General features: G+C 46.8%; 2 pseudogenes; both read right to left on the bottom strand.

The window, feature by feature from the left end:
* Nucleotides 1-13,019: 13,019 nt before the first annotated feature.
* Nucleotides 13,020-13,139, bottom strand: LOC134939080 (5S ribosomal RNA; annotated as a pseudogene).
* A 182-nt stretch (nucleotides 13,140-13,321) lies between these two features.
* On the bottom strand, nucleotides 13,322-13,441 carry LOC134937333 (5S ribosomal RNA; annotated as a pseudogene).
* Between the last annotated feature and the right edge of the window lie 458 nt (nucleotides 13,442-13,899).

Here is a 13,899-nt window from a genome sequence, read left to right as displayed (position 1 = left end):
GAAGAAATAAAGGGATGCAGCAAAAATAAAGGTGCATTGTGATCATGTCCTGTATGCTGTAAAATATAAAAAATACATGGGTGCTGTAAAAATGAGCACTGTGGACCTGTCAGGTGATGTAAAAATAAAGGAGCGCTGTGACCCTGTCCTGTATGTTGTAAAAAAATTAAAATACAGGGGTGCTATAAAAATAAAGGAATGCTGTGGCCCTGTCCTGTATACTGTAAAAACACAGGGGTGCTGTAAAAACAAAGGAGCACTGTGGCCCTGTCCTGTATGTTGTAAAAAATAAAAAATACAGAGGTGCTGTAAAAATAAAGGACCACTGCGGCCCTGTCCTGTATGCTGTAAAAATACAGGGGTGCTGTGGCCTTGTCCTGTATGCTGTAAAATATAGGGGTGCTGTAAAAATAAAGGAGCACTGTGGCCATATCTTGTACGCTGTAAAAACTAAAAAATACAAGGGTGCTGTGGCCCTGTCAGGTGCTGTAAAAATAAAGGAATGCTGTGGCCCTGTCCTGAATGCTGTAAAAACATAGGGGTGCTGTAAAACTAAAGAAGCACTGTGGCCCTGTCCGGTATGTTGTAAAAATACAGGGGTGCTGTAAAAATAAATGAACAGTGCGGCCCTGTCCTGTATGCTGTAAAAAGACAGGGGTGCTGTGGCCCTGTCCTGTATGCTGTAAAAATACAGGGGTGTTGTAAAAATAAAGTAGCAATGTGGCCATGTCCTGTTTGCTGTAAAATAATTAAAAATACAGAGGTGCTGTAAAAATAAAGGTTGTGGCCCTGTTCTGTATGCTATAAAAATACAAGGGTGCTATAAAAATAATGGAGAACTGTGACACTGTTGGGTGGTATAAAATAAATGAATGCTGTGGCCCTGTCCTGTATGCTGTAAAAATACAGGGGTGCTGTGGCCCTGTCTTGTATGCTGAAAAAATAAAAAATACAGGGGTACTGTAAAAATAAAGGAGTACTGTGGCCCTGTCAGGTGATGTAAAAATAAAAGAATGCTGTGGCCTTGTCCTGGATGCTGTAAAAACACAGGGGTGCTGTAAAACTAAAGGAGCATTGTGTCCCTGTCCTGTATGCTGTAAAAAAATTAAAATACAGGGGTGATGTAAAAATAAAGGAGTGCTGTGGCCCTGTCCTGTATGCTGTAAAAATACAGGGGTGCTGTAAAAATAAAGGAGTGCTCTGGCCCTGTAATGTATGCTGTAAAAATACAGGGGTGCTGTAAAAATAAAGGAGCGCTGTGGCCCTGTCCTTTATGCTATAAAAATAAAGAGAACTGTGGCACTGTCGGGTGGTGTAAAAATAAATGAACGCTGTGGCCCTGTCCTGTGTGCTGTAAAAATACAGGGGTGCTGTAAAAATAAAGGTATGCTGTGGCCCTGTCCTGTATGCTGTAAAAATACAGGGGTGCTGTAAAATAATGGAGCACTGCGGCCCTTTCCTGTATGCTGTAAAATACAGGGGTGCTGTAAAAATAAAGGAGCGCTGTGGCCCTGTCCTGTATGCTATAAAAATAAAGGAGAACTGTGGCACTGTCGGGTGGTGTGAAAATAAATGAACGCTGTGGTCCTGTCCTGTGTGCTGTAAAAATACAGGGGTGCTGTAAAAATAAAGGTACCCTGTGGCCCTGTCCTGTATGCTGTAAAAATACAGGGGTGCTGTAAAAATAAAGGAGCACTGCAGCCCTGTCCTGTATGCTGTAAAAATACAGGGGTGATGTAAAAATAAAAGAGCGCTGTGGCCCTGTCCTGTATGTTGTAAAAAATTAAAAATGCAAGGGTGCTGTAAAAATAAAGGTACGCTGTGGCCCTGTCCTGTATGTTGTAAAAATACAGGGATGCTGTAAAAATAAAGGAATGCTGTGGCCCTGTCCTGGCTGCTGTAAAAATATAGGGGTGCTGTCAAAATAAAGGGGCACTGTCCAGTGAAATGGAGAACAAAAATTTGGAGGAAAAAATAGTGAAAGATCAGGAACCACTTCCTAGAACTAGTGCTGAAGCTGCTGCCACCAGTCATGACACTGACGATGCAATTCCATCAACGTTGTCTGGTAAGGCCGACGCCCAATGTATAGAGTGCATGTAAAATAAAAGAAGCAAAAATTAATAACCAAAAAAAAATATATCTGATGACAAACGTAAAATTGGCAATATGCCATTCACGACACAAAGTGGCAAGGAAAGGCTAAGGCCTTGGCCTATGTTCATGACTGATTTTAGCTTCTCATGAAGATGGAAGCCCTTCTCCCACTCGAAAAAGTAAAAAAATAAAGCTTGTTAAAGCACAGGAAAAAACAACTGTGCTTTCAGACTCAGAGATATCACCAATCCCCAAGGAGAGTCCAAGTGTGTCCCTGGTTGTGACGTGTATGCCTGACTTCCACAACACTGTATAGGAGAAGGAGGCATGCTCTCTACAAGTGCTATGAGGAGCACAACCAGTCCAGTTGCTGATATTGAGATTGAGGATGTCACTGTAGAATTACACAAGGATGAGGAGGTGTAGCTGGCGCTGACGAGGAAGTTGACGATGAGGATTCTGATGGTGATGCGGTTTGTTTGAATAAGGCACCAGTTGAGACAGTTGTTGGCCATGGGATGAAAAAGCCCATTGTCATGCATGGGCAAAATACCAAAAAATCCACCTCTTCGGTGAGGAATTTTTTCACTATGTGAGGATGAAGATGTAAACACTGAAGGGGGTGAGGAATCGGAGGATGAGGATGACATCTTGCCTCTGTGGAGACAGTTTGTGCAAGGAGAGATTAATTGCTTCTTTTTTGGTGGGGGCCCAAACAAACCAATCATTTCAGACACAGTCGTGTAGCAGACCCTGTCGCTGAAATGATTGGTTTGTTAAAGTGTGCATGTCCTGCTTATACAGCATAAGGGTGGGCCCAAGGACAATTACATCTTGCACCTCTTTTTTTCTGTGCATTATGTGCTCTTTGGGTCCTGTTTTTTTAAAACTGCCATCCTGTCTGCCACTGCAGTGCCACTCCTAGATGGGCCACGTGTTTGTACTTCCCACTTGCGTTGCTTAGCTTAGTCAGCCAGCTACCTCGGTGGAACCTTTTGGCCTTAAAACAATATTATGAGGTGTGAAGTGTTCAGAAAAGACCAGAAATTAATGTTATTGAGGTTAATAATACTGTCGGAACAAAACAAAACAAAAATTCTGTGATTTTAGCTGTTTTAATGTTTTTTTTCAAAGAAATCCAGATCCAAAACCAAAACCCGAAAGGGTGGTATTGGCAAAACCAATCCAGATCCAAAACACGAAAGGAGATCCAGATCAAAAACCAAAACACAAAACCCGAAAAGTGTCCCGTGCACATCTCTAATATAAAGATATAGGGGGATATTTACTAAGGTCCCGATTTTGACCGAGATGCCGTTTTTTCATCAAAGTGTCATCTCGGTAATTTACTAAACTCAAATCACGGCAGTGATGAGGGCATTCGTAATTTTTGGGTAGTCCATGAAAATAATTACGAATGAATACACCATCGGTCAAAACGCGGCTGTTTAAGTATGAATCTCGGTCATTTACTAAGAAGTGCAAAGCAACAAAAAATAAAACACTGCCGTGAAAAATTACAACTCGTAAAAAAGTGCTAAAAAAAAAACAGACCTGCTTTTTTAATCCGTGATTGTATAGGCATGCAGGGATCCATGAGATCCGTGCATGTATATCAGTGGGAAGGGGTGGGAAAGTGGTTATTTTCTTAAAAAAAATTGCGTGGGGTCCCCCCTCCTAAGCATAACCAGCCTCGGGCTCTTTGAGACGATCCTGGTTGCAGAAATATGGGTAAAAAATTGACAGGGGTTCCCCCATATTTAAGCAACCAGCATCGGGCTCTGCGCCTGGTCCTGGTTCCAAAAATACGGGGGACAAAAAGAGTAGGGGTCCCCCGTATTTTTAAAACCAGCACCGGGCTCCACTAGCTGGACAGATAATGCCACAGCCGGGGGTCACTTTTATATAGTGCCCTGCGGCCGTGGCATCAAAAATCCAACTAGTCACCCCTGGCCGGGGTACCCTGGGGGAGTGGGGACCCATTCAATCAAGGGGTCCCCCCCCCAGCCACCCAAGGGCCAGGGGTGAAGCCCGAGGCTGTCCCCCCCCATCCAATTGGCTGCGGATGGGGGGCTGATAGCCTTTTGTGAAAATGAAAAGATATTGTTTTTAGTAGCAGTACTACAAGGCCCAGCAAGCCTCCCCGCATGCTGGTACTTGGAGAACCACAAGTACCAGCATGCGGCGGAAAAACGGCCCGCTGGTACCTGTAGTACTACTACTAAAAAAATACCCAAAAAAAGACAAGACACACACACCTTGAAAGTAAAGATTTATTACATACATCCACACAAACATACAAACATACTTACCTATGGCCCCACGCAGGTCGGTCCTCTTCTCCAGTAGAATCCAAGGGGTACCTGTTGAATAAATTATACTCACCAGCTCCAGGGTCCCAGGTTCCTCGTAGCATCCATTTGTAATCCACGTACTTGAATAAAATTAAAAAACGGACACCCGAGCCACGCACTGAAAGGGGACCCATGTTTGCACATGGGTCCCCTTTCCCCGACAGCCAGAAACCCACTCTGACTGATGTCTAAGTGGGTTTCTTCAGCCAATCAGGGAGCGCCACGTTGTAGCACCCTCCTGATCGGCTGTGTGCTCCTGTACTGACTGACAGGCAGCACGCGGCAGTGTTACAATGTAGCGCCTATGCGCTCCATTGTAACCAATGGTGGGAACTTTCTGCTCAGCGGTGAGGTCACTTTCGGTCAACCGCAGGGCAGAAAGTTCCCACCATTGGTTACAATGGAGCGCATAGGCGCTACATTGTAACACTGCCGCGTGCTGCCTGTCAGTCAGTACAGGAGCACACAGCCGATCAGGAGGGTGCTACAACGTGGCGCTCCCTGATTGGCTGAAGAAACCCACTTAGACATCAGTCAGAGTGGGTTTCTGGCAGTCGGGGAAAGGGGACCCATGTGCAAACATGGGTCCCCTTTCAGTGCGTGGCTCGGGTGTCCGTTTTTTTATTTTATTCAAGTACGTGGATTACAAATGGATGCTACGAGGAACCTGGGACCCTGGAGCTGGTGAGTATAATTTATTCAACAGGTACCCCTTGGATTCTACTGGAGAAGAGGACCGACCTGCGTGGGGCCATAGGTAAGTATGTTTGTATGTTTGTGTGGATGTATGTAATAAATCTTTACTTTCAAGGTGTGTGTGTCTTGTCTTTTTTTGGGTATTTTTTTAGTAGTAGTACTACAGGTACCAGCGGGCCCGTTTTTCCGCCGCATGCTGGTACTTGTGGTTCTCCAAGTACCAGCATGCGGGGGAGGCTTGCTGGGCCTTGTAGTACTGCTACTAAAAACAATATCTTTTAATTTTCACAAAAGGCTATCAGCCCCCCATCCGCAGCCAATTGGATGGGGGGGACAGCCTCGGGCTTCACCCCTGGCCCTTGGGTGGCTGGGGGGGGACACCTTGATTGAATGGGTCCCCACTCCCCCAGGGTACCCCGGCCAGGGGTGACTAGTTGGATTTTTGATGCCACGGCCGCAGGGCACTATATAAAAGTGACCCCCGGCTGTGGCATTATCTGTCCAGCTAGTGGAGCCCGGTGCTGGTTTTAAAAATACGGGGGACCCCTACTCTTTTTGTCCCCCATATTTTTGGAACCAGGACCAGGCGCAGAGCCCGATGCTGGTTGCTTAAATATGGGGGAACCACTGTCAATTTTTTACCCATATTTCTGCAACCAGGATCGGCTCAAAGAGCCCGAGGCTGGTTATGCTTAGGAGGGGGGACCCCACGCAATTTTTTTTAAAGTTTTACAGTGGTTATTTAAAAAAAAAAAAAAAAATGAACCCCAGCACGGATCACACAGATCCGGCCGAGATTCATTTTGAAAAAGTCGGCAGTGTTTTGCTAATCACTGCCGTAAAAAACAGAAAAAAAACACGAATGACATCGACATCGGAAAACCCGAAAAGGCAAAATACGGCAGCTTAGTAAATTAGTCGTAATCAATTCAAAAAGTTGCAATTTTACACTGTCGATGTCATTCGTGATTGATCTTTGACCTTTTTCGGAAAAATACGAATTTTAGTAAATATACCCCATAGACAGATAGATTTTAGAAAAGAAGGCACTCTAAATTAACTTCAAAATAAAACTATAGATAGACAGGTTTGTTTTTGTTTTTTCTGTTTTTTTTTAAAAGAAGGCACTAAAAATGGATTTTAAAATAAAACTTATGCTATGTAAAATACATTTTGGCCCAGGACAGGTTCAGGAACCCAGTTCCTGATTTTGTCATATTTAATGAGAGGTTCATTAAACCCTGCTGGTTCCTGTTGAACTATATATACACACTTGTACACATCTGGACAAAGGGGTTTGAGTCCCCGAAACGTCGATGGAATGTATTTGACTATTTAAATACACTTGACTTTTCTTAAGACCCCGAGTGCCGCAGCCTTTTTGAAAGATATTGAAATCCACACTGAAGGCACCAGGGCAACGTTTTGGATCTTAAACAGAGTGCCGGGCTGACATTGTTGTATATATATATATATATATATATATATATATATATAAACACTCACTTCTTCCAAAAGAGAAAAATGAAATTGACCAGCACTCACGTTTAGTAGATGAAAGAAAAAGGGTTTTATTCGTGACAATCCATCTGGATATAACCCGGTACTACAGCCCGCCCGACAGCCGTTTCAACGCACAATGGTTTTCATCAGGGGCAGCTGTCACCCTGTCCAGAGTCTCTTTAAATAGCAGAGAGGGCGCCGGAAAGTTTCAAACAGGAAGCACGTCATCTGGAGGCAGCGACACAGCTGCTGCCTGATTGGCTCCTTCCAACACGTGGGTTGTGTTGCTACAATAAACAAACCCGGCTCTCTCCTTAGCAACCCGCTCCAGGAGCGTGACATCAGTGTAGCGCAGGTAGATCTGTATTTTCGTGCAGCGTCAAACAGGTGAAGTTGCTGCTGTCTGTATCCCCAACCAGCGGCACACCTGTAGAGTAATAGCCACACAGTGCGCCGACAGCAGGGAACTACAACAGCCCAAACACATATACAAACCGTGAAACAAAACACAAGTGAGCAAACTGTACTAACTTGCACAGCAATGGTATCAACCACTCGGGGAACGATAAAGTCTAATTGCAGTACAAAGCCATTTTCTCTGACGTCCTAGTGGATGCTGGGAACTCCCTAAGGACCATGGGGAATAGACAGCTCCGCAGGAGACTGGGCACATCTAAAGAAAGATTTAGGACTATCTGGTGTGCACTGGCTCCTCCCCCTATGACCCTCCTCCAAGCATCAGTTAGATTTCTGTGCCCGGCCGAGCTGGATGCACACTAGGGGCTCTCCTGAGCTCCTAGAAAGAAAGTATAGTTTAGGTTTTTTATTTTACAGTGAGACCTGCTGGCAACAGGCTCACTGCACTGAGGGACTAAGGGGAGAAGAAGCGAACCTACCTAAGTGGTGGTAGCTTGGGCTTCTTAGGCTACTGAACACCATTAGCTCCAGAGGGATCGAACACAGGACCCGACCTCGTCGTCCGTTCCTGGAGCCGCGCCGCCGTCCCCCTTACAGAGCCAGAAGCAAGAAGGTCCGGAAAATCGGCGGCTGAAGACTTCTGTCTTCTCCAAGGTAGCGCACAGCACTGCAGCTGTGCGCCATTGCTCCTCATGCACACCACACACTGCGGTCACTGATGGGTGCAGGGCGCTGGGGGGGGGGGGCGCCCTGAGCAGCAATAAATAGCACCTTGGCTGGCAAACTGACACCATATATAGCCCCAGGGGCTATATAGGTGTATATTAACCCCTGCCAGAATTATTAAAATAGCGGGAGAAAGCCCGCCGAAAAAGGGGCGGAGCCATCTCCCTCAGCACACTGGCGCCATTTTCCCTCACAGCTCAGCTGGAAGGATCGCTCCCTGGCTCTCCCCTGCAGTCCTGCACTACAGAAAGGGTTAAAAAGAGAGGGGGGCACAAAAATTAGGCGCAGTATATTATAATAATGCAGCTATAAGGGAAAACACTCTCTATAGGTGATATCCCTGTGATATATAGCGCTCTGGTGTGTGCTGGCATACTCTCCCTCTGTCTCCCCAAAGGGCTTTGTGGGGTCCTGTCCTCTGTCAGAGCATTCCCTGTGTGTGTGCTGTGTGTCGGTACTGCTGTGTCGACATGTATGATGAGGAAAATGATGTGGAGGCGGAGCAAATGCCTGTGAATGTGATGTCACCCCCTGCGGGGTCGACACCTGTGTGGATGGACTTAGGGAAGGTGTCAACTCCTTACACAAAAGGTTTGACAACATAGGACAGCCGGCTACTCAGCTTGTGCCTGTTCCAGTGTCTCAAATGTCATCAGGGGCTTTAAAACGCCCGCTACCTCAGGTGACAGACACAGATGTCGACACGGATACCGACTCCAGTGTCGACGACGATGAGACTAGTGTACCCTCCAATAGGTCCACCCGTTACATGATTGAGGCAATGAAAAATATATTACACATTTCTGATAATACCCCAGGTACCACAAAAAAAAGGGTATTATGTTTGGTGAGAAAAAACTACCTGTAGTTTTTCCTGCATCTGAGAAATTAATATGAGGTGTGTGAGGAAGTGTGGACTTCCCCCGATAAGAAATTGATCATTTCTAAGCAGCGTACCCTTTTCCGCCAGAGGATAGGTCACGTTGGGAAATACCCCCTAGGGTAGATAAAGCGCTGACACGCTTATTAAAAAAGGTGGCACTACCGTCTCCGGATACGGCCGCCCTAAAGGAACCTGCTGATAGAAAGCAGGAAACTACCCTTAAAGCTATATACACACACACGGGCATTATATTGAGACCAGCTATTGCCTCGGCATGGAGGTGCAGTGCGGCAGCTGCGTGGTCAGATTCCCTGTCGGATAATACTATGGATAGGGACAATATTTTGCTGACAATAGAGCATATAAAAGACGCTGTCTTATACATGCGTGATGCACAGAGGGATATTTGCCGGCTGGCATCACAAATAAGCGCTATGTAAAAGCGATGCCGATTCAAAACGGCACATGGAAGTTTTGCCCTATAAGGGGGTGGAACTGTTTGGGGATGGTCTTTCAGACCTCGTTTCCACAGCTACTGCTGGGAAATCAAACTGGTTGCCACAAGCTACCCCACAGCAAAAGAAAGCACTGTATTATCAGGTACAGTCCTTTCGGCCCCAGAAAAGCAAGAGGGCTGGAGGCTCATCTTTAATGCCAAGAGGAAAAGGTAGAGGGAAAAAGCTGCAGCACACAGCTAGTTCCCAAGAGCAGAAGTCCTCACCTGCGTCCGGTAAGTCCACAGCATGACGCTGGGACTGCTCAGGCGGACCCGGGTACGGTGGGGGCCCGTCTCAAAAATTTCAGCGCACAGTGGGCTCTCTCACAGGCGGATCCCGGGGTTCTTCAAACAGTATCTCAGGGGTACAGGCTGGAATTCGAGACGTCTCCCCCCCGCCGTTTCCTAAAATCTGCCTTACCGGCAACTCCCTCTGCCAGGGAGGCAGTGTGGTGGTTATCTAAAAACTGTATTCACTGCAAGTGATTGTCAAGGTACCCCTCCTTCAACAAGGAAAGGGTTACTATTCCACAATGTTTGTGGTACTGAAACCGGAAGGTTCGGTGAGACCCATATTAAATTTAAAATCCTTGAACACATATATCAAAAGATTCAAGTTCAAGATGGAATCGCTCAGGGCGGTTATTGCGAACCTGGACGAGGGGGATTACAGGGTCTCTCTGGACATCAAGGATGCTTACTTGCATGTCCCCATTTACCCTCCTCACCAGGAGTACCTCAGGTTTGTGGTACAGGACTGTCACTATCAGTTCCAGACGCTGCCGTTTGGGTTATCCACGGCACCGAAGGTCTTTACCAAGGTAATGGCCGAAATGATGATACTCCTTCGCAAGAAGGGAGTTTTTAATTATCCCGTACTTGGACGATCTCCTGATAAAGGCGAGGTCCAAGGAACAGTTGGTAGTGGGGGTAGCACTTTCTCGGGAAGTGCTGCAACAGCACGGCTGGATTCTCAATATTCCAAAGTCACAGCTGGTCCCGACGACACGTCTTCTGTTCCTGGGAATGATTCTGGACACAGACCAGAAAAAAGTGTTTCTTCCAGTGGAAAAAGCCGAGGAGTTGTCATCTCTAGTCAGAGACCTCCTAAAACTGGGACAGGTGTCGGTACATCAATGCACACGAGTCCTGGGAAAAATGGTAGCTTCGTACGAAGCAATTCCATTCGGAAGGTTCCACGCATGGACTTTCCAGTGGGACCTGTTGGACAAATGGTCCGGGTCCCAAATCCAGATGCAACAGCGGATAACCCTGTCGGCAGGGACCAGGGTGTCGCTGCTGTGGTGGCTGCAGAGGCCTCAACTACTAGAGGGCCGCAGATTCGGAATACAGGACTGGGCCCTGGTGACCACGGATGCCAGCCTTCGGGGCTGGGGTGCAGTCACACAGGGAAGAAATTTCCAAGGACTGTGGTCAAATCAGGAGATTTCGCTTCACATAAATATTCTGGAGCTAAGGGCCATTTACAATGCCCTAAGCCAAGCAAGGCCCCTGCTTCAGAACCAGCCGGTACTGATCCAATCAGACAACATCACGGCGGTCGCCCATGTAAACAGACAGGGCGGCACAAGAAGCAGGAGGGCATTGGCAGAAGCCACAAGGATTCTCCGATGGGCGGAAAATCATGTGTTAGCACTGACAGCAGTGTTCATTCCGGGAGTGGACAACTGGGAAGCAGACTTCCTCAGCAGGCACGACCTCCACCCGGGAGAATGGGGACTTCATCCAGAAGTCTTCCAAATGCTGGTAAACCGTTGGGAAAGACCACAGGTGGACATGATGGCGTCCCGCCTCAACAAAAAGCTAAAAAGATATTGCGCCAGGTCAAGGGACCCTCAGGCGATCGCTGTGGACAATCTAGTAACACCGTGGGTGTACCAGTCGGTTTATGTGTTTCCTCCTCTGCCTCTCATTCCCAAGGTACTGAGAATAATACGAAGGCGAGGAGTGAAAACTATACTCGTGGTTCCGGATTGGCCAAGAAGAGCTTGGTACCCGGAACTTCAAGAGATGCTTTCAGAGGACCCTTGGCCTCTGCCGCTCAGACAGGACCTGCTGCAGCAGGGACCCTGTCTGTTCCAAGACTTACCGCGGCTACGTTTGACGGCATGGCGGTTGAACACCGGATCCTGAAGGAAAAGGGCATTCCGGAGGAAGTCATCCCTACCCTGATCAAAGCCAGGAAGGATGTCACCGCAAAACATTATCACCGCATTTGGCGGAAATATGTTGCTTGGTGTGAGGCCAGGAAGGCCCCAACGGAGGAATTTCAACTGGGTCGATTCCTGCATTTCCTGCAAGCAGGGGTGACATTGGGCCTCAAATTGGGGTCCATTAAGGTCCAGATTTCGGCCCTGTCGATTTTCTTCCAGAAAGAACTGGCTTCACTGCCTGAGGTTCAGACTTTTGTCAAAGGAGTTCTGCATATTCAGCCTCCTTTTGTGCCCCCAGTGGCACCTTGGGATCTCAATGTGGTTTTTGAGTTCCTGAAATCACATTGGTTTGAACCACTTAAGACTGTGGATTTGAAATATCTCACGTGGAAAGTGGTCATGCTGTTGGCCCTGGCTTCGGCCAGGCGTGTGTCAGAATTGGCGGCTTTGTCCTATAAAAGCCCTTATCTGATTTTCCATATGGATAGGGCAGAGTTGAGGACTCTTCCTCAGTTTCTCCCGAAGGTGGTATCAGCGTTTCACTTGAACCAGCCTATTGTGGTGCCTGCGGCTACTAGGGACTTGGAGGATTCCAAGTTACTGGACGTAGTCAGGGCCCTGAAAATTTATGTTTCCAGGACGGCTGGAGTCAGGAAAACTGACTCGCTGTTTATCCTGTATGCACCCAACAAACTGGGTGCTCCTGCTTCTAAGCAGACTATCGCGCGCTGGATTTGTAGCACTATTCAGCTGGCGCATTCTGCGGTGGGACTACCGCAGCCTAAATCTGTAAAAGCCCATTCCACAAGGAAGGTGGGCTCATCTTGGGCGGCTGCCCGAGGGGTCTCGGCTTTACAACTTTGCCGAGCTGCTACTTGGTCAGGGGCAAACACGTTTGCAAAATTCTATAAATTTGATACCCTGGCTGAGGAGGACCTGGAGTTCTCTCATTCGGTGCTGCAGAGTCATCCGCACTCTCCTGCCCGTTTGGGAGCTTTGGTATAATCCCCATGGTCCTTACGGAGTTCCCAGCATCCACTAGGACGTGAGAGAAAATAAGAATTTACTCACCGGTAATTCTATTTCTCGTAGTCCGTAGTGGATGCTGGGCGCCCATCCCAAGTGCGGATTGTCTGCAATACTTGTAAATAGTTATTGTTACACAAATCGGGTTGTTATTGCGAGCCATCTGTTCAGAGGCTCCTTTTGTTATCATACTGTTAACCGGGGTTCCTATCACGAGTTATACGGTGTGATTGGTGTGGCTGGTATGAGTCTTACCCGGGATTCAAAATCCTTCCTTATTGTGTCAGCTCTTCCGGGCACAGTGTCCTAACTGAGGCTTGGAGGAGGGTCATAGGGGGAGGAGCCAGTGCACACCAGATAGTCCTAAATCTTTCTTTAGATGTGCCCAGTCTCCTGCGGAGCCGTCTATTCCCCATGGTCCTTACGGAGTTCCCAGCATCCACTACGGACTACGAGAAATAGAATTACCGGTGAGTAAATTCTTATTATACTGATTCATTATAACCATGGTTATTGTCACCATAATTAATACACCACCGAAACTGTATAAAGTACACAGGACAAGAGTGAAAGGCAAAAAAGAGCACCGTATGGTGTAAAGAACCAAAGGGATAAATAATCATCACCTGTAGGACAAAGCGTGTCACTTGGTACAATACCCGGTATTCCCATGCCGTCTCCGAGCATGGTACTGACTGGGCCCAACACTGCTTAATTGCCAAGATCAGATGGGATCGGATGGTTTCCAGTGTGGTATGATTGTATCAAACAGATGTGTCCATATATTCATATCCCAATGTATCAATGTCACCCCTCATCTCTCAATTGCATCACGTAATACTCCTGTGGGCTTATAACAATGTACAAGCACTAAAACAGAAACCAAAGTTAATACTAATGAATGAGAGACAAATCAGGGGAACCTCAAGTGGGGGACACATCAAGTCCCTTGATACAACACCCAGTATTCCCACATCGTCTCCAAGTGTGGTACTAGCTGGGCCCATCACTGCTTAATTACCAAGATCAGACGGGATCGGATGGGTTCCAGTGTGGTGTGGTAGTATCAATCACTGCGGTGTCCATAAATTCAAAATCATATATGATGTTGAGGACAATTAGAGGCAAACTTAAACCAAAGTCTGTAATCACAATAAAGCAAACAGTTAAAGCTTGTCTGATATTTAAGCCTCTGGTGTCCAGGAAGGCACCGTAAGTCAGAAACACATGTTAATCAGAAAGACTTGACATGATATGGTCATCACTGTAGTCTAAGACAATCAAGCATCAGCAGATGATAAGTGATGAAACAAATCATAATTGACAAGACATGACACACGGCGGTGTCTCAGACAAATAAACCAAAATGTTGGACACTATACCCTGTTGTACAGGGTCAGAGGAAGCAACCCAAACGGAATTCCTCATTGAGCCCATTTGGGGCCATTGTTTTTAATCTATCAATCCATTGATGTTCTCGTTGCAGTAAAGTTTTGTTGTGATCACCACCCCTTTGTAGAGGTGGGA

This window comes from Pseudophryne corroboree, chromosome 6 (assembly GCF_028390025.1).
Source record: "Pseudophryne corroboree isolate aPseCor3 chromosome 6, aPseCor3.hap2, whole genome shotgun sequence".
NCBI lineage: Eukaryota > Metazoa > Chordata > Amphibia > Anura > Myobatrachidae > Pseudophryne > Pseudophryne corroboree.
The sequence above is the reverse complement of the archived record's forward strand: the minus strand, read 5'-3'. Positions and strand labels throughout refer to the sequence as shown.